At 42.5% G+C, this 27,369-nt stretch overlaps 1 long non-coding RNA gene across 1 annotated transcript; it reads left to right on the forward strand.

Moving 5' to 3' along the window:
• Positions 1–14,963: 14,963 nt before the first annotated feature.
• Positions 14,964–26,294, forward strand: LOC116972926. The gene is made up of 3 exons (XR_004411954.1): positions 14,964–15,038; positions 16,567–16,574; positions 26,280–26,294. It is a non-coding gene; the product is annotated as an uncharacterized LOC116972926 (long non-coding RNA).
• Positions 26,295–27,369: the final 1,075 nt, after the last annotated feature.

The raw sequence follows: 27,369 nt of genomic DNA on the forward strand, positions 1-27,369 counted from the left end.
AAGTAAAGGAATGTCTGGCAAGTGGGAGGGTTTTAAAAGTGCAATAACAAGAATCCAGGGACAGAATGTTCATGTTTGGGTAAAGTTGGTAAATTTAGAAAATCTTGGATGAAGAGAGATATTGAGGCTCTGGTCAGGAAAAATAAGGAGCCCTATATCTGGTTTACAGTTATAATCAAGCGATAGATATAAAAAGGTGTACAATTAAGAGGGAAATCAGCAGGCATGAGATAGATTTGGCAGGTAAGTTAAAGGAAAATCTCGAGATTGTACAAGTATATTAGGAATAAGAGGATGCCTAGCAAGAGAACAAGAGGATGTGTGTGGAACCGTGAGAGTTGGGCAAGATTTTTAAGCAATATTTCTCATCAGTTTTTACTGTGCACAGGATCATGGCAGCTAAGGAATTGAGGCAAAGAATGGAGGCATAGCTATGAAATGAAAGGGGAATCTTTAATGGTCAAACTTTTTCAACAGACGGTGGGAGGGGGCTTGGAACATTGCTGGAGTGGTGATGGAGATGGATAAGAGTGTTTAAGAGGCTTTTTAGATAGAAACATGGAAGTGTAGGGGATAGAGGGATTATGGATCATGTGTAGGCAGATGAGATCAGTTTAGCTAGACATCGTGCATATAAATATAGAAAAATAGGTGCAGGAGGCCATTCGGCCCTTCGAGCCAGCGTCGCCATTCAATATGATCATGGCTAATCATCTAAAATCAGTACCCCGTTCCTGCTTGTTCCCCCATATCCCTTAATTCCTTTAGCACTAAGAGCTAAATCTAATGGGCCTGTCCCACTTAGGCGATTTTTTAGGCGACAGTCACAGTTGTAGCAGGTCGCTGAAAAAATATGGAGTGGACCCCCCCCCCCCCCATGACAATGTCTACGACAAGCTACAACAACCTACCACCTAGTCAAGCTGCGGCAAGCTACCGACAACCGGTGACCACAATCTTCGTGACTAGGACGCCCACACCTACGACAACCTTCGATGACACCTACGACAACACAGACTACAACGCACGACATCCGAAGTCAACCTATGTCCACCTGCAACAAGCTAAGATCCTGTCGGCGACAACTGAAGACGTGAAAACAAATGATGTAAATTTGGCCTCTAAATCAATGGAATCACAGTTTTCCTATAATTTTCAATGCAGTACAATGCTTGTGTTTGTGTTTGTTTTATTGATGAAAATACATGAAAAGAGTTTGTTTTTCAATGCATTGCAATGCTTTATTTCATTGTTTAAAAAATGACTTACATATTTGAAAGTAATGCCATGAGACACTAATCTGAAATATAATATCTTTATACATCATTTTGCCGTCAGAATGTCAAGCATTTCCTTTATTGATATTGAAACAAACAAAAGTTAACAACAAAAAAGGGTTGATAAGAACATCCAACAATCCATACAAAAATATGATAATCACATTAAAATTGAAATGATCTATAATAAATCTAGGAAGAATCATAACTTTAACAACAAAGAAAGTTTGATCTATTATTAGATTTTAAAATATATATAAGTGTGCATACAAAAATAAAGATATTATAATCACATAAAATTGTACTCCCATACCCCAAGGAGGGTTGTTGAGTTTCAACAAACTTCAAACATAATACAAGTACAAAAACATACAGGACTTAACATCATTTAGACACATTACACTGATGTGTGATCTGTGTCCATTAATCCTTTAAAACCCAGACCCAAGTGCCCACTTGCATCCTGGGTCTCAGTTGTGGGGGTACCCCCTGTTGTCACTGGTGCAGGTCTGGGTGTGTCAAGGCTGGGGTAGTCTGTGAATGCAGATGAGAGTGCAGAGAAGCCACTAGATCTTGCAGACTGCCAGCCAGTGTATGTGGAAGTAGTGGCTACCTGCTGTGCTATGGAACAGGGTGACCTTGCCATGGGTTCTCCTGGGTCAGCTCCACCTGCCTGGTGGGTGGTGATGGGGGTTGGACCTTGCACTGGTGCTGCCCTTTCCTTCTTCTTGGAGCCATGTTGCACTATCTGATGTCCCCGAAAAAAAAATGCGCCATGTCCACGCAATTTCTTCGCCTGACCACATGGAGCTGTGGACTTACGTTTTTCCAATGCGTCAATGAAATTCACCGTCAGCACCAGCGGGAACATACGTCACCAGCAGCAACCTACCATAGCACCTATGCCAGGAGAATTCAAGATACGCTCATATGCGTCAAAACCACTGTCGCTGAACATTTTTCAACATGTTGAAAAATTTGCGGCGAGCAGAAAGACGACATACAGGCGACACCCCGGCGACCATGTGGCGACAGCCAAGTCGCCTAAAAAATCACCTAATTGGGACAGGCCCATTACTCTCTCTTGAAAACATCCAGTGAATTAGCCTCCACTGCCTTCCGTGGCAGAGAATTCCACAGATTCACAACTCTCTGGGTGAAGAAATGTTTCCTCATCTCAGTCCTAAATGGCCTACCCCTTATTCTTAAACTGTGACCCCTGGTTCTGGACTCCCCCCAACATCAGAAACATTTTTCCTGCATCTAGCCTGTCCAATCCTATAAGAATTGTATATGTTTCTATAAGACCACCTCTCAACCTTCTAAATTCCAGTGAATACAAGCCCAGTCTACCCATTCTTTCATTATATGTCAGTCCCGGGGTTGGACAGGCTAGATGCAGGAAGATTGTTCCTGATGTTGGGGAAGTCCAGAACAAGGGGTCACAGTTTAAGGATAAGGGGGAAATCTTTTCGGACCGAGATGAGAAAAACATTTTTCACACAGAGAGTGATGAATCTCTGGAATTCTCTGCCACAGAAGGTAGTTGAGGCCAGTTCATTGGCTATATTTAAGAGGGAGTTAGATGTGGCCCTTGTGGCTAAGGGATCAGGGGGTATGGAGAGAAGGCAGGTACAGGATACTGAGTTGGATGATCAGCCATGATCATATTGAATGGCGGTGCAGGCTTGAAGGGCCGAATGGCCTACTAATGACCGAATGACCTATTTTCTATGTTTCTATGTATGTTTTCCCACCATCCCGGGAATTAACCTGGTGAACCTATGCTACACTCCCTCAATAGCAATAATGTCCTTCCTCAAATTAGGCGACCAAATTGCACACAATACTCCAGGTGCAGTCTCACCAGCAGGGTTGTGGAGCCGGAGGCGTGGAGTCAGCATTTTGTGTCTATACTCAATGATCTGATTGTACCAAGGCCTTTTTGACCACCCTGTCTACCTGTGACACCACTTTCAAGGAGCTATGTATCTGCAATTGAATTTCGATCACAAAGATAATCTGTTTTTATAAACACAGCAGGCATCTCTCCCACACGCGACATTTTGGTCAATTATCCACAATAATAGGTGGAGTGGGCAAGAGACTGTGCATCTACCCGATCTATTCCTCTCATGATTTTACACATCACCCCTCATCCTCCTGCGCTCCAAGGAATAGAGTCCTAGCCCACACAATCTCTCCCTATAGTTCAGACCCTCTAGTGCTGGCAACATCCCTGTAAATCTTCTCTTTGCCCTTTCCAGCTTGACAACTTATTAGAGCACATGGTAATGGGGGTAGGGTGTTGACGTGGATAGAAAATTGGTTGGCAGACAGGAAGCAAAGAGTAGGAGTGAACTGGTCCTTTTCAGAATGGCAGGCAGTGGCGAGTGGAGTGCTGCAAGGCTCGGTGTTGGGGTCGCAACTGGTTACCATATATATATTAATGATTTGGAAGAGGGAATTAGGAGCAACACAAGCAAGTTTGCAGATGACACAAAGCTGGGTGGCAGTGTGAACTGTGAAGAGGATGTTAGGAGGTTGCAGGGTGACCTGGACAGGTTGAGTGAGTGGGCAGATGCGTGGCAGATGCAATATAATATAGATAAATGTGAGGTTATCCACTTTGGTGGCAAAAACAAGGGGGCAGATTATTATCTCAATGGGGTTAGGTTAGGTAAGGGCGAGCGAGACCTGGGTGTCCTTGTAAACCGATCACTGAAGGTTGGCGTGCAGGTACAGCAGGCAGTGAAGAAAGCTAATGGAATGTTGGCCTTCATAACAAGAGGATTTCAGTATAGTAGAGAGGTTCTTCTGCAGTTGTATAGGGCTCTGGTAAGACCACATCTGGAGTATTGTGTACAGTTTTGGTCTCCTAATTTGAGGAAGGACATCCTTGTGATTGAGGCAGTGCAGCGTGGGTTCACAAGATTGATCCCTGGGATGGCGGGACTGTCATATAGCATCCTCTTCGTAGCTTACAATGCCACTCAGCTTTTTGTCATCCGTAAACTTGGAGATGTCACATTTAATTCCCTCATCTAAATACCATTATTTAAGAAGGGCAGCAAGGTGAAGTCAGAGAATTACAAGGTGGTGAGGCTGACATCAGTGGTGGGAAAGCTACTGGGAAGGTAACCAAGGGACATGATCTACCAGCATTTGGATAGAGAAAGACTGATTAGCAATAGTCAGCATGGCTTTGTGTGTGGAAAATCATGCCTCGCAAATCTGTAGAGGTTCATGAAGAGGTAACCAAGAGATTGATGAGGGCAGGGGGTATACATTGTCATTTTAGACTTTAACAAGGCCTTTGACAATGTTTCATATGGTAAGCGAGTTTGGAAGGTAAGATTGCATGAAGAAGAGCGAGTTAATTAGATAGATGGGGACTCAAGGAACTGCAGATGCTGCTTAACAAAAGAAAGACAAAGCGCTGGAGTAATTCAACAAGACAGGCAGCATCTTTGGAAAACACGGATAGGTTACTTTTCGGATCAGTACCATTCTCCAAACAGATCTGAAACGTCACCTATCCATGTTCTCCAGAGATGCTATCTGACCTGCTTAGTTACACCAGCACTTTGTGTCTATTAATTGGATAGATAATTGGCTTGATGGTAGGAAGCAGAGTGATGATGGCAGGTTGTTTATCGGACTGGAAGCCTGTTTATTGGTACGTGATTGAAATCGGTGCTGGGCCCATTGTTGTTCATCATTTATATAAACGATTTGAATGAGAGTGTTCAAGGCATGGTTAGTAGGTTTGCAAAATGACACTAAAATAGGTGGTATTGTGGACAGTGAAGATTGTCAAAAATTACAGTGGGATCTTGATCAGCTGGGTAAGTGGATAGAGGACTTGAAAGCAGCCTTTAAAACAGATATGTACGAAGTGTTCCATTTTAGGAAGTCAGACGAAGGTAAGACCTTTTTTCGCGAATGGTAGGGCCCTGAGGAGTGTATCCTTTACAGAGGGATTACAAGAACATACTTCCCTGAAAGTAGCATCACAGGTGGACTGGTGAGTGAAGAAAGCAACATAAGAGTCTTCAGATGCTAGAATCGTGAGCAAACAAAGTGCGGAAGGAACTCAGTGGATCAGGACAATCTGTACTGTGCATGGACAGACAAAATATTTGGTCGGTACCATTGTTCAGACAAATTCCGAATGCAGATGACGAGGTTTGAATTAGTACGTGAGAGCAGCCACGGATTGAGGGATCCGTTCACAAAAACACAGGGAAATCACATTTCCTGAAGAAAAAGAACATCCTAGAGTGGAAAGCCTCAATCTGTGATCAGGTGTGGCAGAGAAGGAGAAATTGAGAGCAAGAGATGGAAAAGGTCATGCAAGAGGCAAGGTGGGAAGAGGTGTGGTCAAGTTAACTTAGAGTCAGTAGGTAGTAAATATCAGTCGGTAGTCTGTCTCCTGTCATGGAGACAGCAAGATCGAGAAAGAAGAAAGATGTGGCAGAGATAGTCCAAGTGAATTTGATGGCAGGATGAAAGTAGTTTAAGAAATTAATAAGTTCTGCATAGGTGCAGGAGGCAGCTCCGATTCCATCGTCAATTTAGTGGAGAAATCGTTGGGGAATGTGGCTAGGGTACAATAAGGACAGTTCAAGGTATCCAATAAAAAGGCAGGCATAGCTGTACTGTAAAAAATAAATTGCAAAGCTTCAAGACAGTAAGGGATAGGTAGAATGTTTAAACATTCTTAAAGTGCTCCTTATGTGCAATGGGACTGGACATCTATGGTAAAAATGAGGCTAGGAATTGAAATTTATTTAATTGTTGAAGACCATCTGAGGTGTTTCAGATGTGAGTCCGAAGGAACTGAACAAGATAGAATTGAGGTATTTGAAGATGAGTTCGATGGGGCAGGATCCTGCGGAAACAATGGCCGACAGGGCAGTCCTGCTTGTGGATTTTGGAAAGGAAACGGGTAGTCCCCAACGGGTTGGGTAACTTGGTGATGCTGTTGGCAAATTTGTAGATGGCATTGGAACTAGGCTTAGCCACATAGTTGTGGGTGTAAAGAGAGTAGAGTAGGAGTCTAAGCAGACCTTATAGATTACTGAAGAGATGTACTAATCTGCACTGTTTGAGTTCTGCCAATGAAGGATTCAAGTATCCAGTTGCAAAGGATGATATAGTGGTTGAAGAACATCAGCCTGACGTACCGGGTATGTGTTTCTGTTAATCTGTAGATGTAAGTGCTACTGGATAATAGTAATTTCGGCAGGTCACCGTACTCGTACTCATACTCGTACTCGTATATGATAGTTGCCTTTTTGAAACAGGTGGAAAATTTAGACTGTAAAAGCGAGAGGTTGAATATTCCTACCAGTCTTTAGCACTTGGCAAAGTACATGTGGATTCACCCTCTCAAACTTCCCTAAGCTGTGAGTATAAAAACAGCGCGGGGCTTGCTTTTACAGAGGCCCGGGGAGCCGTTGGTGCGAGGAGTTACCTGGAGCTGTGAGTATAAAAACAGCGCGGGGCTTGCTTCTACAGAGGCCCGGGGAGCCGTTGGTGCGAGGAGGAGCACCTGGAGCTGTGAGTATAAAAACAGCGCGGGGCTTGCTTCTACAGAGGCCCGGGGAGCCGTTGGTGCGAGGAGGAGTTACCTGGAGCTGCGAGTATAAAAACAGCGCGGGGCTTGCTTCTACAGAGGCCCGGGGAGCCGTTGGTGCGAGGAGGAGTTACCTGGAGCTGCGAGTATAAAAACAGCGCGGGGCTTGCTTCTACAGAGGCCCGGGGAGCCGTTGGTGCGAGGAGGAGTTACCTGGAGCTGTGAGTATAAAAACAGCGCGGGGCTTGCTTCTACAGAGGCCCGGGGAGCCGTTGGTGCGAGGAGGAGTTACCTGGAGCTGTGAGTATAAAAACAGCGCGGGGCTTGCTTCTACAGAGGCCCGGGGAGCCGTTGGTGCGAGGAGGAGTTACCTGGAGCTGTGAGTATAAAAACAGCCCGGGGCTTGCTTCTACAGAGGCCCGGGGAGCAGTTGGTGCGAGGAGGAGTTACCTGGAGCTGTGAGTATACCCAAATCTGCAACGTTCCATCTCACTTCCAGAGAAGGAGTCTGGTGGAAGCCTCTGATTGGTGGAAGAGGACCAGAGGAAGCAGCTGATTGGGTGCAACCCCAGGTTTACATTTCTGTTTTCAGGTTAAGGATTCTGGGAGCTAAGGATTCTGGGAGTTAAGGCCCAGGAGCCGTTACAGAGGGAGGAGCAACGTCCGTGTGGTGAGTGTAAAACCCATCGCGGGGCTTGTTTCAACAGAGGCCCAGGAGCCATTACAGAGGGAGGAGCCAAAATCTGCAACGTTCCATTCGCAGATCACACTTCAAATTAAGGGGGCTGGTGGAAGCCTCTGATTGGTCGAACGGACTAGAGGAAGCAGCTGATTGGCTTGTATCCCGGGTAAGGCTTTATTGTATTCGGATAAGGGGGAGAATGAAGGCCAGGGCAGTTTACTGTTCTGGATGTCAGATGTGGGAGGTCATGGAGTCTGAGTGCCCTCCAGACGTCCACATCTGCGCCAGGTGCGTCAAGATCGTGCTCCTAAGGGACCGTGTTAGGAACCTGGAGCAGCAACTCGATGACCTCTGTCTGCTCAGGGAGAGCGAGGAGGTCATAGAAAGGAGTTACAGGGAGGTGGTCACTCCAAGACTACGGGAGACAGAAAACTGGGTTACAGTTAGGAAGGGCAATCGGCAGAGGCAGGGACTGGTGAGTACCCCGGTGGCTGTACACCTTGAAAATAAGTACTCATGTTTGAGCAAGGGTGGGGGAGACAGCCTACCTGGGGGCAGCGACAGCGGACGGGCCTCTGGCACAAAGAAGGTTGCTCAGAAGGGTAAGGAAAAGAAGAGGAGGGCAATTGTAATAGGGGACTCTATAGTCAGGGGGTCGGATAGGCGATTCTGTGGACGCAGACAGGAGACCCGGATGGTAGTTTGCCTCCCTGGTGCCAGGGTCAGGGATGTGTCTGAACGTGTCCAAGAAATCCTGAAATGGGAGGGAGAGGAGCCTGAGGTTGTGGTACATATAGGTACCAACGACATAGGTAAAAAAAGAGAAGAGGTCCTGAAAGAAGAATTTAGGGAGTTAGGTAGAGAGTTAAGGAGAAGGACTTATAGTTTCAATATAATTATGGAGAGGGTCAGAACTGGACCTAGGGTTGAGATTTTTGTTTGGAGAAAGGCTAACTTTGAGGAGATGCGAAAGGATTTAAAAGGAGTAAATTGGGACATTTTGTTTTATGGGAAATATGTGGAAGAGAAATGGAGTACATTTAAACGTGAAATTTTAAGAGTACAGAATCTTTATGTCCCTGTTCGGTTGAAAGGAAATAGTAAAAATCGGAAAGAGCCATGGTTTTCAAGGGAAATTGGACACTTGGTTCGGAAAAAGAGGGAGATCTACAATAATTATAGGCAGCATGGAGTAAATGAGGTGCTTGAGGAGTATAAAGAATGTAAAAAGAATCTTAAGAAAGAAATTAGAAAAGCTAAAAGAAGATATGAGGTTGCTTTGGCAAGTAAGGTGAAAGTAAACCCAAAGGGTTTCTACATCTATATTAATAGCAAAAGGATAACGAGGGATAAAATTGGTCCATTAGAGTCAGAGTGGACAGCTATCTGCAGAGCCAAAAGAGATGGGGGAGATATTGAACAATTTCTTTTCTTCGGTATTCACCAAGGAGAAGGATATTGAATTATGTGAGGTAAGGGAAACAAGTAGAGTAGCTATGGAAACTATGAGATTCAAAGAAGAGGAAGTACTGACATTTTTGAGAAATATAAAAGTGGATAAGTCTCCAGGTCCGGACAGGATATTCCCTAGGACATTGAGGGAAGTTAGTGTAGAAATAGCAGGGGCTATGACAGAAATATTTCAAATGTCATTAGAAACGGGAATAGTGCCGGAGGATTGGCGTACTGCGCATGTTGCTCCATTGTTTAAAAAGGGGTCTAAGAGTAAACCTAGCAATTATAGACCTGTTAGTTTGACGTCAGTGGTGGGCAAATTAATGGAAAGGATACTTAGAGATAATATATATAAGCATCTGGATAAACAGGGTCTGATTAGGAACAGTCAACATGGATTTGTGCCGGGAAGGTCATGTTTGACTAATCTTCTTGAATTTTTTGAAGAGGTTACTCGGGAAATTGATGAGGGTAAAGCAGTGGATGTTGTATATATGGACTTCAGTAAGGCCTTTGACAAGGTTCCTCATGGAAGGTTGGTTAAGAAGGTTCAATGGTTGGGTATTAATGGTGGAGTAGCAAGATGGATTCAACAGTGGCTGAATGGGAAATGCCAGAGAGTAATGGTGGATGGTTGTTTGTCAGGTTGGAGGCCAGTGACTAGTGGGGTGCCACAGGGATCTGTGTTGGGTCCACTGTTGTTTGTCATGTACATCAATGATCTGGATGATGGTGTGGTAAATTGGATTAGTAAGTATGCAGATGATACTAAGATAGGTGGGGTTGTGGATAATGAAGTAGATTTTCAAAGTCTACAGAGAGATTTATGCCAGTTGGAAGAGTGGGCTGAAAGATGGCAGATGGAATTTAATGCTGATAAGTGTGAGGTGCTACATCTTGGCAGGACAAATCAAAATAGGACGTACATGGTAAATGGTAGGGAATTGAACAATGCAGGTGAACAGAGGGATCTGGGAATAACTGTGCACAGTTCCCTGAAAGTGGAATCTCATGTAGATAGGGTGGTAAAGAAAGCTTTTGGTGTGCTGGCCTTTATAAATCAGAGCATTGAGTATAGAAGTTGGGATGTAATGTTAAAATTGTACAAGGCATTGGTGAGGCCAATTCTGGAGTATGGGGTACAATTTTGGTCGCCTAATTATAGGAAGGATGTCAACAAAATAGAGAGAGTACAGAGGAGATTTACTAGAATGTTGCCTGGGTTTCAGCAACTAAGGTACAGAGAAAGGTTGAACAAGTTAGGGCTTTATTCTTTGGAGCGCAGAAGGTTAAGGGGGGACTTGATAGAGGTCTTTAAAATGATGAGAGGGATAGACAGAGTTGACGTGGATAAGCTTTTCCCACTGAGAGTAGGGAAGATTCAAACAAGGGGACATGACTTGAGAATTAAGGGACAGAAGTTTAGGGGTAACATGAGGGGGAACTTCTTTATTCAGAGAGTGGTGGCTGTGTGGAATGAGCTTCCAGTGAAGGTGGTGGAGGCAGGTTCGTTTTTATCATTTAAAAATAAATTGGATAGTTATATGGACGGGAAAGGAATGGAGGGTTATGGTCTGAGCGCAGGTATATGGGACTAGGGGAGAATACGTGTTCGGCACGGACTAGAAGGGTCGAGATGGCCTGTTTCCGTGCTGTAATTGTTATATGGTTATATGGTAACAATCTCAGGATTACTGCCTGTGCCACGCGACAGTGAGAGTAGGAATGGAGCGAGGTGGAGGATAAATGAGTGGATGAGGGACTGGTGCAGTGGGTATGGATTCAAGTTTCTGGATCATTGGGACCTCTTTTGGGGAAGGTGCGACCTGTACAGAAAGGACGGGTTGCACTTGACCTCGAGGGGGACCAATATCCTGGCGGGGAGATTTGCAAAGGCTACTGGGGAGACTTTAAACTAGTATGGTTTGGGGGAGGGACTCAAATTGGGAAAGCTAGCAGTCAGTGTGTAAGGCAGGAGGCAGAGAATGGTAGCACTCTGACCCAAAATATAGGGGAGAGAGAAAAAAAAGACAATAAACAGAGAATAAGAGAGGGTGGGTTTCTTAAATGTGTATATTTTAATGCTAGGAGCATTGTAAGAAAGGTGGATGAACTTAGAGCCTGGATTGACACCTGGAAGTATGATGTTGTGGCGATCAGTGAAACAAGGTTGCAAGAGGGCTGTGATTGGAAACTAAATATTCCAGGATTTTGTTGCTTCAGGTGTGATAGAATTGGAGGGGCAAGAGGTGGAGGTGTTGCATTGCTTATCTGGGAAGATATTACAGCAGTGCTTTGGCAGGATAGATTAGAGGGCTCGTCTAGGGAGGCTATTTGGGTGGAACTGAGAAATGGGAAAGGGGTAGCAACACATAGGGGTGTATTATAGACCGCCAAATGGGGAGCGAGAATTGGAAGAGCAAATATGTAAGGAGATTGCAGATATTAGTAGTAAGCACAAGGTAGTGATTGAGAGAGATTTCAATTTTCCACACATAGACTGGGAAACACATTCTGTAAATGGGCTGGATGGGTTGGAGTTTGTAAAATGTGTGCAGGATAGTTTTTTGCAGCAATACATAGAAGTACCTACCAGAGAAGGGGCGGTGCTGGACCTCCTGTTAGGAAATGAGACGGGTCAGGTGGCAGAGGTATGCGTTGGGGAACAGTTCGGGACCAGTGATCACAATACCATTAGTTTCAATATAATTATGGAGAGGGTCAGAACTGGACCTAGGGTTGAGATTTTTGATTGGAGAAAGGCTAACTTTGAGGAGATGCGAAAGGATTTAAAAGGAGTAAATTGGGACTGTTTGTTTTATTGGAAAGATGTGGAAGAGAAATGGAGGACATTTAAAGGTGAAATTTTAAGAGTACAGAATCTTTATGTTCCTGTTCGGTTGAAATAGTAAAAATTGGAAAGAGCCATGGTTTTCAAGGGAAATTGGACACTTGGTTCGGAAAAAGAGAGAGATCTACAATAATTTTAGGCAGCATGGAGTAAATGAGGTGCTTGAGGAGGAGAAAGAATGTAAAAAGAATCTTAAGAAAGAAATTAGAAAAGCTAAAAGAAGATATGAGGTTGCTTTGGCAAGTAAGGTGAAAGTAAATCCAAAGGGTTTCTACAGCTATATTAATAGCAAATGGATAACGAGGGATAAAATTGGTCCATTAGAGAGTCAGAGTGGACAGCTATCTGCAGAGCCAAAAGAGATGGGGGAGATATTGAACAATTTATTTTCTTCGGTATTCACCAAGGAGAAGGATATTGAATTATGTGAGGTAAGGAAACAAGTAGAGTAGCTATGGAAACTATGAGATTCAAAGAAGAGGAAGTACTGACACTTTTGAGAAATATAAAAGTGGATAAGTCTCCGGGTCCGGACAGGATATTCCCTAGGACATTGAGGGAAGTTAGTGTAGAAATAGCAGGGGCTATGACAGAAATATTTCAAATGTCATTAGAAACGGGAATAGTGCCGGAGGATTGGCGTACAGCGCATGTTGTTCCATTGTTTAAAAAGGGGTCTAAGAGTAAACCTAGCAATTATAGACCTGTTAGTTTGACGTCAGTGGTGGGCAAATTAATGGAAAGGATACTTAGAGATAATATATATAAGCATCTGGATAAACAGGGTCTGATTAGGAACAGTCAACATGGATTTGTGTCTGGAAGGTCATGTTTGACTAATCTTCTTGAATTTTTTGAAGAGGTTACTCGGGAAATTGATGAGGGTAAAGCAGTGGATGTTGTATATATGGACTTCAGTAAGGCCTTTGACAAGGTTCCTCACGGAAGGTTGGTTAAGAAGGTTCAATTATTGGGTATTAATGGTGGAGTAGCAAGATGGATTCAACAGTGGCTGAATGGGAGATGCTAGATAGTAATGGTGGATGGTTGTTTGTCAGGTTGGAGGCCAGTGACTAGTGGGGTGCCACAGGGATCTGTGTTGGGTCCACTGTTGTTTGTCATGTACATCAATGATCTGGATGATGGTGTGGTAAATTGGATTAGTAAGTATGCAGATGATACTAAGATAGGTGAGGTTGTGGATAATGAAGTTGATTTTCAAAGTCTAGAGAGATTTATGCCAGTTGGAAGAGTGGGCTGAAAGATGGCAGATGGAGTTTAATGCTGATAAGTGTGAGGTGCTACATCTTGGCAGGACAAATCAAATTAGGACGTACATGGTAAATGGTAGGGAATTGAACAATGCAGGTGAACAGAGGGATCTGGGAATAACTGTGCACAGTTCCCTGAAAGTGGAATCTCATGTAGATAGGGTGGTAAAGAAAGCTTTTGGTGTGCTGGCCTTTATAAATCAGAGCATTGAGTATAGAAGTTGAGATGTAATGTTAAAATTGTACAAGGCATTGGTGATGCCAATTCTGGAGTATGGTGTACAATTTTGGTCGCCTAATTATAGGAAGGATGTCAACAAAATAGAGAGAGTACAGAGGAGATTTACTAGAATGTTGCCTAGGTTTCAGCAACTAAGTTACAGAGAAAGGTTGAACAAGTTAGGGCTTTATTCTTTGGAGCGCAGAAGGATAAGGGGGGACTTGATAGAGGTCTTTAAAATGATGAGAGGGATAGACAGAGTTGATGTGGATAAGCTTTTCCCACTGAGAGTAGGGAAGATTCAAACAAGGGGACATGACTTGAGAATTAAGGGAAATAAGTTTAGGGGTAACATGAGGGGGAACTTCTTTACTCAGAGAGTGGTGGCTGTGTGGAATGAGCTTCCAGTGAAGGTGGTGGAGGCAGGTTCGTTTTTATCATTTAAAAATAAATTGGATAGTTATATGGACGGGAAAGGAATGGAGGGTCATGGTCTGAGCACAGGTATATGGGATTAGGGGAGAATACGTGTTCGGCACGGACTAGAAGGGTCGAGATGGCCTGTTTCCGTGCTGTAATTGTTATATGGTTAAGCTCTGATATTGGCCTCAGGGATTGAGTTCTCTCTTTCAAAGTGTATAGAAAAGACATTGAGCTCATCAGGAAGTAATGCATCAGTGCCACTTATGCTAGCCAGTTTTGTCTTGTTGTGTAAGCCCTGCCACAGTTGTCAAGCGTCAGTTCATTCACTCCACTTTAGCCTGAAATCATGTCTCACTCTTTTGATGGCTTTCAAGAGATCGTACCTGGACTTCTTGTGTGGTACTAGATCGCTAAAGGCCAAACGCTTAAACACTAAAGTCCTCAACATCATATATCTTGCCCTCAGCAGATTACGACTCTCCTGGTTCATCCTGTGCTTCTAATAATGGAAGATACAGAACGTTTTTGTCAGTACACACTCTTCCAGGAGGTTCCTTATGAAGTTTGTGACATATTCAATCAGGTTTGCTGATGAATCTTGAACAGGACCCAGTCCACTAATTTGAAGCAGTCCTGCAACCACCTCTCAGCCTCCCCAGTTCAGCATTTCATTGTCCTCTTCACCAGTACCATGGTTTTCAGTTTCTCTCTGTAGGCAGGAAGTGGTCAGATTCTCCAAAGTGCAGGTGAGGTTTGGATTGTTGTCATTTCCGATGGCGTTATGGAGGTGGCCGAGAATGTTAAGTTCTCTGGAACTGAAGATAATGTGTTGCTGGTGGTGATGACGAGGAAGGCTCCAGGATACGGCATTTCGTGCTTGTTGACCGTGGCTCTCTTATTGTTGATTGTTGATAGTTGATCGTGACCTCTTCCCTTCCCCGACTGTGCCATCTGGCCCGCCATGGATGCAAAAACCTTTAGGCTGCAGCCCTGTGTCCGGAGAGTTTGGGGTGACCCACGTTTCTGTGAAACAGTGTGCAGCAACTCCTCAGATACAGCAGTCTTACTCGTGTCTTCTATCTTGGTCTCAAATGATTGTAGATTGGCCTGAACAATGCTATGGAGAGGAGGGGAGAGGGGGGGGGAAGGTGTAAGTCACACCACTTGAGGTCTTACCTGAAATCTGCCCCGGTGACCACTTTTCCTGGCACGATGGGGGTCTCCTCAACACTTCCAGATGCTGTGCTTGCATTTTGAGGGGTCAGATCCGCTGAAGCTGTTGGGCGAGTAAAATATTTCAAATACATTTAAATGGTGTAAAAGGCCATTCCTACTCCTGCAGTTATGGCTGCAGATTTCAGTATACAAAGGTCAAAATATGATTTTTCAGGTGTTCTCCTGCATGGTGCCTGTAAAACGTTGCCTGTGGCATCATCCTGCGAAATTAGATACGAGTAATGTGAAAGATTTAACCTTGTGGTTAAAGATAATGAACACAATATGACATACTTCCTAATGTAGTTTGAGGCTCAATACTAATGGATCAAAACCATTATTTCTTAGATAATGAGAATTGAATTTTATGAGTGGAATTGTCCACGGAGAACTGGGAAATAAACTAAGGGAAAGGACAGCAGGTAAATAGTGGAAGATATTCAAACAGCTGCTCTGAAAACCAAAATGAGACAGAAAATGGCCCAGGGTGACTGAATTAAAGGGAATTCTAAAACCTTGTACAAGTACGTTAAAAGCAAAAGGGTGCCTCAGGTTCCAAAAGCACGTCTTTGTCTGGTGCCAAGGGATGTGTCGTGTCCTGAATGAATACTTTGCATCAATATTCACCAGCGAGAAGGATGGGGAGAGTGGAAAGTTCGGGTTTGCTTAAAGTGTGTTACATGTGCATATCAAGAAAGAGGAAGTAGTAGAGATATATTTGTCCATTATGGTGGGCAAATCATATGGCTGATGAAATACATCAGTCTTATGTGAGGCAAGGGATGAAATTGCTGGGGCTCTGAGTTGGTTTTTCAAGGAAATTATCAAGAAAATCAATTAAGGCAAAGGGTAGACAAGGTATATACATGGAATTTTGAGTTCTTTGTGGTGGATGGGCTAGTCCACAAAATTAGGGCAAATGGTTTTTTAAGATGTTTTGGGAAACTTGATCCAAAATTGGCTTGATAATAATTATGTTAAGTAAATTACTCTAAGTAAATTTGCTGATGACATGGAAGAGTGGTAGAGTTATAGGTAGTGAGGATAGCTGCAGAAGGATATGGATTGAGTCAGCTGTACAGCAGGGAAACAAGCTCATCTGATAAGCATGCCTATGCTGACTAAGTTGGTATTCTGGGCTAGTCTCATTTGCTGCATTTGGTCATAGCCCTCCAAGCCCTTCCTATCCACATATTAGTCCAAATGTCTTTCAAAAGTGGTAATTGTATTTGTATCTACACGTTAGTCTGGAAGCTCTTTTCTGATACGGACGATCCTCTAAGTGAAAAGGTTGTCCATGAGGTCTCTCCTAAATCTCTCCCCTCTCACCTTAAGCTTATGCACTCTAGTTTTAGAATCCTCCCACCCTAAAAAGACGGCGAGCGTCCATTTTATCCATGAAGCTCATGATTTTATACACCTGAATAGGTCATCCCTCTACTTCCTACGCACTAAAGATAAAAGTCCCAGCCTATTAATTTTCCTATAACCCAAACCTGCAAGTGCAGGTAGCATCCTGGTAAATTTCTTCTGAACTCTTACCAACTTAATGACATCCTTCCTATAGCTGGGCGACTAGAACTTCACACAGTACTGCAAGTGAGGTCTCATTCACGACGTACAGCTGCATCACAATTTTATGCAACAGTACGTGTGCATTTTGTATACAATATACTTCTCAATGAAGGCAAGCATGCCAAATGCCGTCTATACCACACTGTCCACCTGACTCATCACTTTTAGAGAACCCTACACCTGTACTTCCAGATCTCTCTGATATATAACACTCTCCAAGCTCCACCAATTATTGTGCAAATCTTGCCCTGGTTTTACATACCAAAATGTAACAACTTACACTTGTCAGGGTGAAATTCCATTTGCTATTCCCTGGCCCACCTTCACATCATGGATTTAGATCATGTAGTAAATTTAGATATCCTTCCTCACTATCTAATTAAAGACTTCTCTCACCCTGGTCATTCCTGCTTCTCCTTGCTCCCATCTGGCAGAGGGTACAGAAGCTTGAAAGCGTGCACCAGTAGAGTCAGGACTAGCTTCTTCCCCTCTGTTATCAGGCTTCTGAACTGTCTTCCAAATATACTAGGGTACTATCCGATTCACCTCTACCCCTTTGTGGACATTGTCTATGGAACTGATGTGCACCAATGCTGAGAACTATATTCTGTATTTTCCCCTTTGCTCTATAGTATATCTGACCCGCCTGGATAGCATACACAACAAAAGGGTGCCTCAGTAAGCATGACAATAATAACTCTAAATCCTAAAACTTCCATATCACCTATTTTGGTGTAATCTGCAAACTTACTAACAATATTAACTAAATTGATTTTTATAATATATTTATAACAACAATTTGGATGACAAATAGCAACCTCTGCGACACTCCACTGATCATAACTCTAATCAGAAAAACATCCCTCCACAGCACTGACTCCTTCCTCCAAACCAATTTTCAATCCAATTGGCCTGCTTACCTTGGATTCCATGTGATGTAACTTTCAAGACTAGCCTACCGTGCAGGAACTTGAAATAGACAACATCCACTGCCCTGCTCCCATCGATCCTCTTGGTGACCTCTTCAAAAAACTTTTGATTTGTGAGACACAATTTCCCATGCACAAAGCCATGGTGATTATTGTCAGTGAGTCCATGCCTATCCAAATGCTGGTAGATCTTATTCATAAGAATACCATGCAACAACTTTCCCACCTCTAGTTTAACAGAGTGGTGGCAGGTGGAATTAAATCCAGACAAATGTGAGGTAATACAATTTGTTGCATACGTTATATTGAAGCAGAATTAGGCAATTCGGGCTATCTGGTCTACTCCGCCATTCGACAATGGCTGATTCATTCTCAACCCCATTCTCCTGCCTTTATCCAATAACCCTTAACACCCTCACTAATCAAGCTCCCGCTCAACCCAGTTTAGTTTGCAACCTCCAATGATTATTTTAACCAAACTAGCTGTCTGCGGATAGTCTATAAACACCATGATAAATCAATTTATTGCCTCACTAACATCCTTACGATCCTAGTGTTGATAATTTTTCCTGTTATTTCCCCCAGTATGTAAGCTCTTTGGTTAAACATACTACCATCTATTCTTCTTCCTTATAACTTTCAAAATTTCTGACAATATAATTAATCCAAGCCCTTCGGCCTCGGCATCATGGTCAGCACAGATATTGTGGGCCAAAGCGCCTGCTCCTCTGCTGTACTTTTCAATGTTTATAGGTTAAACTAAGATTGTAACCTCTGGAGTTTAGTTTATTGGAGTTTGCAAAAAAAGGAGACGGGTAGAAAGGGTGGTGAAGAGGGAACCTGGCATGGTTCCTTTAATTGGACAGTGCATTAAGTATAGCAGTTAGTTTAACTTGACATCGTGTGCATCAGACACTTTGGGCTGAAGGGCCTGTTCTTGTGCTGTAATGTTCGACACTCTTATGTTCTATGTTCACTTAGATCATAAGTGACAGAAGCAGAATTAGGCCAGTTGGAGAATTGTCTCATATCCAATAGCCATATACCTTAGGGTGCATTTTCAGAGTTCTATGTAAACAGGAGGAAATACAAATTCGTAAAGATCAGTGGAATCTCGTGTATGAATTTCAAACAGTTAAGCTACTCCAACAAGTAGTTCGGAAGGCAAATTGGCACACTGGCTTTTATTGGAAAGGATTGAGTTTAATAGGAAGTTTGTGTTAGTTATACAGAATTGGACATTGTGCCTTCCATTGTGGGGGGATGATTTTTTTGTCTAATTTGTAGTCCTGTAGGTCTGTCCAAGATGGCTGCCGTGAAGAGAGAGTGAACGCTGGCGCGCTTTGGCTGCCGCTGCTCTCTCTTCACACTGTGTTTTTGATTTTCTGTTTTTGGATTGAATTCTGTTTTTAATTTGTGTCTCTGTGATGTCTTTATTACTTGTTATATTTCGATTATATGTTATTCCGATTACCATGTAAGGTGTCCTTGAGATGTCTGAAAGGCGCCCATTAAATAAAATGTATTATTATTATTATTATACCTCAAACACCGAGTACAGGTTTTGATCAAATCATTAAAAAAATAGTACCATTGGAGGCAGTTCAAAACAAATGGAGATTCACATGACTAATTTCTGGATTATAGAGCTGTCCAAAATCAAGGAAGGCAAGACAGTTTCTGCCTGTATTCCTTAGAGTTTGGAAGAATGAGGGATGACCTTATTAAGGAAGGCTTGACAGGTCAATGTTAGGATGTTAACACTCGTGGGAGTCTGGAACCAGGGAAAATAGCTAAGAAATTCTAAACCATTCGTGTAGAAATTTCTTCTCTCACAAGAGACAGAAGGCCAGATTATTAGATATATCTAATGATTGACACCAATATCCCAAGCAATCTAGACACCTTGCAATTTAAGTAAAGAAAAAAAACAGGTCTCCAGAGGATGTTTTCTCTCTTTCGTTGCATTGAGCTTTAGATAACATTGACAATAAGAACATCCATGTCAGGAGCTTGAAAGCCCAGATGTCCAAATCTAAAAGGAAATGCTTCCTACGCATTGCTATCAGACTCCTGAACCAATCACCTTTCACACATGCTTTCCAGCAATGCTACAACTAGGCTGTGGGCCGAGGAGCTTTATTCTACTGTTTCGTGACCCAACTCACCAAAATACATGAAATTTTCACATATTGTGTAAAAAAATTATATAAATCTCCCCTGAAACTCGTCATGCACAAGACTTGCACATTTTTTATTAAATTAGAAAAAAAACGGAAACATTTCGGGTAATCTTTAGTCCAATCAAAGCAAGTTTAACATTGAGTTGTCTGCCAGTTGGCCAAATCACGCACTTTGCTTCAGGCTAGCACACAACATAGCTGATAGGGCTTCACTGATGCCTGTTTTACTGGAGATTCCGATTTGTTGTTCTGTGGAATACATGTCGTGGAAACTTGCAGCAGGGTAATTGAATTTAGTGAGAAAAGCATTAAAAAGGCTGAAGAATGTGCTGCTAAGTGGATAGAGGTGGAAGAAAGCCTTGAAAGCAAAGTCGCTGCTGAGGTGCTGGAACACAAAGAAGACAGCCAGGAATCAACTCTAACTGAAAGGTAAGATCTAAAGTCTGAATTCATGAAAATCTATCTGTATGGACTTTAATTAATTTAATTGCACCCTTTTATAATGTGAATAAATTCATTCATTTACTCATTCGTTCATTCATTCAATCATTCATTCATTCATTCATTCATTCATTCATTCATTCATTCATTCATTCATTCATTCATTCATTCATTCACTCATTCATTCACTCATTCATTCATTCATGAAGTTAAGGGCCTAAACTATATGTATCCATAACACAGTCAATTAAACATTTTCACCAATGCCAGCGTGTTGTGGAGTAATAAGTCTTTAACAGCTAATCTCGGAGCTGCCTGCGATAACTTACCGCGAAAAAGTGCTCCGATCGCGGGGTTACGAGCTTAGTAGCTGGAAGTGCGAAGCAACAAGCAGAAAGGAAGATGAAATTACACGACAAGATAATATCTCCAATATATCTTCACGAGGATTAAGACATAAATCTGGTTCTTCAGCCAGTTCGGTTTCGAGGGCTTCTGCTCGATTGGGAGCTAAAGCTGAACTAGCTGTTCTCTCAATAGAAGCGGATGCCATGAAGAAGAAACATGAGATTGAGGAAGAACAAGAACAGATGACGTGACAGAATGAGAAGCTGAGAAGACGTAAGGGACAACTGGAACTAGACACAAAGATGGCGGTGGCCAAAGCAAAGAAGGAGCTACTGGAAAGTGAGGGGTCAAGATGCAGCTCTAGATTGTCGAGGACGATGAGCTCTGGACCAAGAAGAAAAACTGCTCAAAGTGAATTGGCAGTTGGATCAATTCCACAATCGAGGTCCATCGAATTTCTAGGCTTTGAAAACCCATTGGAACAAAGGAAGATGGGTGAAACTTCTCAGCAAATGAGTGCTAGATCAAAACCAATTACTATTGGAGCGTCTGTGGATGCTCGAGACAAACCAATAGAGGACCATGCTTTTTCGAGGTCTGGGGCCAGTTTGAATCACAAAGGCCTGTTTATCAATAGGTGGAGCCAAGCCAGAGTTATCAGGATGGATTATTGGCACTGTTGAATAGGCAATCTGAATTCAATGAGATCATAGCTCGACAAAATACTTCTCTCATTTTACCACCAGTAGAAATTCCTAGGTATGGTGGAGATCCTTTGCAGTATGAAGCTTTCGTAAAGGCATTAGAAGAAATATTAGAAACAAAAGTTATGGATGAAAAGGAATGCTTACGATTTCTGGTGAAGTACACAAGTGGAAGTGTGAAAGAGCTTGTGGAAAGTTGTCAGAAAGAGCAAGGCAACCATGACTATAAAAAGGCGAGAAGACTACTTAAAGAACGTTTTGGTGATGAACAGAGAATTGCTAACGCATACATGGAGAAGGCCCATGCTTGGAAAGAAATCAAGCCAGAAGATGTGGAGGCATTGAGTGACTATGCAATATTTCTAAGAAATTGTTGTAGCTCGACGAGAAATCTCGGCCACATAGAAGAAATAAATCTTCCAAGTAATACTAGAATCATCTTGAACAAGTTGCCCAGAAGACTGAGAGAAAAGTGGAGAGACGAAACAGGCAAAATTAGAGATGAAAAGAACCAAGGAGCCAGGCTACCAAACCTGGTGGAATTCATGGACAGAGAAGTACAGAACATGTTAGAACCGCACTGGACTATTGAAGAGCACAAACCACTTGCAACAACTAACAAAGGTTCTACCTTTACCAAAACTGAAGAAAGATCTGAACCTATGGGAAATAGTTTTGCTATCACGACCAGACCTGTGGAAAAGACTGATGGAAGAAAAAAAAATGTGTCTACTAGCAAGCAAATAGTATTTTGTTTGGTATGTGATGAAGTTGGTCACAACTTTTCAAGAAGTTTCAAGATGAAAGAATATGAAGACAAGATGGATTTCTTGAAAGAGAAGGGAATCTGTTTTGGATGTTTGAAAAAGGGATATATAGCCAGAGACTGTAAGAGTCCTGTAATTTGTTATGAGTGCAAACAATATCATCCTGAAGCACTTCATACCGAAGAAGAGCTACCAGAGCATTGGGAAGAAGAAGAACTGGAACAAACGGATGATGAGTTACCAGAGCAAATAGAAGAACCGGAGCAAACAGAACAGGGCCAACTACTAGAAATGCTATCACTTTGCCTCAAGTAACTGCTCATATTGGGGCCGGGGATGAAGCTTGTAATTTTTCTATCTTACCAGTGCTAGTAAGGAACAGCAAGACGAATACAGTGTTGCAAACATATGCTTTTCTGGATCATGGAAGTTCAACTACCTTTTGCACAGAAAACCTGACGAGAAGATTGAATATCACAGAAGAGACTAAGATTCGATTACGTACCATGAATAAAGATAAAGAGAGCAGGAGTCATTACATTACGAGTATGGAGATATCCAGTTTGGATGAAGATAATTTCATACCGATATCTGAAGTGTTTACTCATGGAACTATGCCTGTTGGTCGTCAAAATATACCAAGACATGAAGAAATGAAGCAATGGCCTTACCTGAAGGATGTCAAGATATCTGAAATAAATTCTAGTGTTGATCTATTGATTGGAACGAATGTTTTGAAGGCTTTGGAACCTATACAGATTGTTAGGAGCCAAGGTGATGGACCATATGCTACGAAAACCCGACTTGGATGGGTTATCTATGGCTCCTTGAAAAGGAACCACGAAAAGACGGTGAACAAGCCATACAATCATGACTTCAATGAAAGTACCAGCAAGGAGTCTGAAGAGATGTCGAATGAAGAGTTGAAGTTCATGGATATTACGAACTACTCAGTGAAAACTGACGGACAATATTGTGTGGACTTACCTTTCAAACAAGAAAGTGTTAATCTGCCGAATAATCGTCGTATGGCAGTGCAACGTACTTTGAACTCAGACTTTGAAACGCAAGTTTGACGAGAATAGTAAATTTCTCTTTGAAGATTCTCTTTGAAGAATAATTTCTACAAGGATGATTGCTTAAAATCCATGTCTACTGACATGTCTGACCTCTTTGCAATAAGGGAAGATTCATACTTTCTAAGTGGGACAGCGACAATTGTGAAAGCATTCCACTAGATGATAGAGCCAAAGAAACCAGAGAGTTGGATTTGGACAAAGACGATCTGCCAATGGAAAGAGCATTGGGAGTTACTAATCTGGTGCAACTGAAATATGTTGACAGAAGAAAATTCTGCGAATAAAGATTCCAGAGAACTGAAAGTGAACAGTTTCTTAATCGAGAAGAAATGGATCAATGAACTAAAATCTTTCTGCAAGCTAGACAGAGAATGGCCAAAGCTTGAGCTGGGATTTGAAATCTCTGCTAATGATCCGGACATTAAATCAAACCTAACGGTGAACTTTATTACTAAAGATCCTGTTATTCTTTTGAAGGATTTTCATACTTCAACATTGCTGTTACAACACATCCATGAGTTGATCGGACATGGAGGAAGACATTTCATGCTATCAAAGCTTTGGACTATTATGTTTTGGGCTATATACTCGGTATCATGCCTGATTTTAAGGGTTTGGTATGCACGATACGACTAAATCCAACTAAAACTAGTGTTTTAATAAGATTAATAACCTACTTGTGCTTGTTTCTAGAAGGTGAAAGTGAAGATGGAAGAGTCTGATTGCGGATATATAGTGCATGCTATTTTTTCCTTCGTTAATATAGTGGTTTAGTATCCCCGCCTGTCACGCGGGAGACCGGGGTTCAATTTCCCGACGAGGGGCCACAGGGTTTTATTCCCTGACCTTTTGCTTTTGATTTATGTTATGCCTTTATGGCCACTTTTTAAATGTTTATTAGTAATTGCCTCGTAATATACTCGGAACAATTAGGGGCCGGTATGTAGTGGCCATTTGGCCTGTTTTGCATGTCATTGATGATGGCATGTGCCTTTAAATTTTAGACTGCCCGTTATATTGTGGGTGGGATTTATGACGTGTTTTTGGGCGTGTTTGGAGCTTAGATGCTTGCGCAGAAGTTTAGTTTTTAGATTAATTTGGAGAGACGATGGGGTTAACCCTTCGACCATGCGGGCCATGCGGGGTTCATGCGAGATCTAAAGAAGGTCATGCCAGTGTTACGGAGACACGAGGAGTTTTCTAATGTTTAAAGTAATAAGCTGCAGTTCGATGAAGATTGTAGTAACGAGTCGGTAGAAATTTTGATGTATTTTACCGTTTTATATCAACAATAAAGCATTTATTCATCTAAAGACTGTGTTTTGAAGCCATATCTGTGAAGAAGCTCTGAAGGTCTCTGTGAGTGAACTCGCATGCGTTTCGAAGACACTCCCTTCAACCATTCTCATCCATTTAGCGGCTAGGGCGCTAATTTCCTGAAAGATATGAAAATCTGCCGCTACATTTGCCCCTCAGGTTCCTATTTAATCCTGCCTCTCTCATCTTAAACCTGTATCCTCTGGTTCTTGATTCCCCTGTCCTTGGTAGAAGACTCTTTGTATTCACCCTATTTACTCCCCATGATATTATACACTTTTATAATATCACCTCATCCTCCTGTGTTCCAAGGCATAAGGTCCTACCTTGCTCAATCTGTCCCTAAACCTCTACTTCTTAAGTCCTGTCAACATATTTGTAAATCATTTCTGCGCTCTTAATGAGTTTTATGACATCTTTCCTATAGCAGGGTGACCAAAACTGAATAAAATACTCTATGCGTACGCTAGACAACTCTTTCGCTGAACACTTGGACTCATTCTGCCAAGGCCTGTTGGATCATCCGGTTGCTCACCATTTTTACTCCCTTTCCCATTCCCATACTGACCTTTCTATGCTGGGCCTCTTCCATTATCAGAGTGAGGCTACATGCAAACTGGAGAAACAACACCTCATATCCGCATGGGTAGCTTACAACCTAAAAGTATGAACACCGAATTCTCCAGTTTTAGGTAACTAAGCTACAACCTCATCCTACCCTCTTCCTGTGGCCCACATGATGTTCACCTATTTCTCCCTCTTCTACCCTTATCTCTCACTTTATCTGTTCACTTTTGTCCTTTGTTCATCCCTCAAATAAACCACTCACGTATATTCACTCATTACTTGCCAGTCTTTGTCCTGTCCTCACCTCTCATCCAGCTTTCTCCTCCCCTACTACAATCAGTTTGAAGAAGGGTCCCGACCCAAAACGTCACCTAAACTTGTTCTGCAAGAATGCTGCCTAAGTTACACCAGCACTACGTGTGGTTTTATTTTGGAAACCAGCATTTACAGTCCCTTGTGTCTGCAATGCTCTAAACCAAGGGTTCCCAACCTGGGGTGACTTTACTGGATTTGTACATATTTTTTTTCATTGACCGATTGTGTTTGGTTCTGGTATACCGGTATCCGTTCATCATTAGTTGTTCATAAATAAGTGACATAACATTGTTATGTGCTATTAAAGTTGCCAGGGGTAAACGGGGCAAAAAAGGTTAGGAACCCCTGCTGTAAATGCAACCTCACCAACGTCTTGTACAATCGTAATATAACGGCCCAACGCCTACACAAAAAAGCTGGAGTAACTCAGTAACTTCTTCTGAAGAAAGGTCTCGACCCGAAACGTCATCCATTCCCTTCTCTCCAGAGATGCTGCTTGTCCCGCTGAGTTACTCCAGCTTTTTGTATCTATCTTCGGTGTAAACCAGCATCTGCAGTTCCTTCTTACACATTTCGTCTACACACATTGCCGTGACTAATGAACGGCAATGTACTGAGAGCCTTCTTGACCACTCTATCTACGTATGACGCCACTTTCAAGGAACTGTGTACTTATACTCCTAGATCCCTCCACTCTAAAGCATTCCTCAGGGGCCAGCATTAAACGCCATTTGCCATTCTCACCCCACGTGCCCAGCTGATTAACATCTTGCTGTAATTATTTGATAACCATCTGCACTGTAAACTATACCACCTACTTAAATGCCATCTTCAAACTTACTAATCATGCCTTCTAATCTAAATCATTAATGTAAACCCTGTTCTCCGTGGATTGTCACCTTGTCGTGGTGGAGAAGATTGTGTGATCCAGAGAACCTGAGAGCGATGCCGTCTGGAGCTATGCTCCTGGTAGGACCACCCATGGTGGTAAGGTCGAGGGGAAGGACTCTGACAAAGAGCGATCCAACCAAGACCTCAACGGTGGAACAGGCAGAGGATGATGGCTGACCTTAGTGGAGCGTCACAACGGCTGGGATGAAGGCTGCAGCAGAAAAGGGTCTCCGGTCATCTTGGACTCCATGCCTGTGGTGTCAAGGACTGTGGTGTGGTTGTCTGTGCACCAGTCTCCCCACGTTAAACAAAGTCACGCACAGGCATCCTCCAACCCTGGAGACACCCATGGTCAGCCATGACCGAGGGGGGGCCTAAGAATGTAAACCATATTATTACTCTGTAAATGTCATATGAACAAGGAATTTCATTGCATGCAGGTATGTGTGACAAAGTAATCTTATATTGAATTTAAAGGTAATTTAAAGATAGATAAACATTTAAAAGACCAAAGAATTGAGAGTTTTGAGGAACTGGCACAAAAGTGAAATTGAGGTCAGGATAGATCAGTCATGATCATATTGAATAAGTGGTTGACTTGAGAGTCCTGGTGGCCTACTCCTGCTTTGATTTTCTTGTGATCACACTTTAGCCAACATGCAACAAATCTTACAAAACAATATGGAACTTCTCTTCCTTGCCTAGGTGAATTTCAGTAGAACAGCTTCAAAACATCTCAATATTTTCAGTGGGATCAAAACGAATGAATGTTGCTTTTAAAGGGATTAGATCATTCGCATACTGAATAATGTATTCAAAACCAGCAGTTTAAGATTTGAAAGGAATGATAATAGTCAATTACAAATTTCATGCACGTCATATAAAGGGGAGGTAGGGAGTATAAAGAGGTGAGGGGTTGAACAAAGGCTGGCAAGTGATAGAGGTGGATCCAGGTGAGGAAGGTTTGTTTGATAGATAGGGGAGAGAAGCATGGAGATGGTGACAGAACTGGGATGTGCTAGATTTCTTGTTTTCAAGAGAGTTAGATTTAGCTCTTAGGGCTAAGGGAATCATGGATATGGGGAAAAAGCCGGAACGTGGTACGAATGGCCTACTCTTGCACCTATTTTCTATGTGATATTAAGCTGAAAGCAGTTAAGAAATAACTGGCAAGACAACATTAATCCCAATATTCTATGATTGCCATTGTCTTCCAATTTGTTCGTCAAATTGGTCCATTTTGCCAAAATAATTCTATGTCCTCATAGCTCAGTACCA

This window comes from Amblyraja radiata, chromosome 5 (genome assembly GCF_010909765.2).
Source record: "Amblyraja radiata isolate CabotCenter1 chromosome 5, sAmbRad1.1.pri, whole genome shotgun sequence".
Classification (NCBI taxonomy): Eukaryota; Metazoa; Chordata; class Chondrichthyes; order Rajiformes; family Rajidae; genus Amblyraja; species Amblyraja radiata.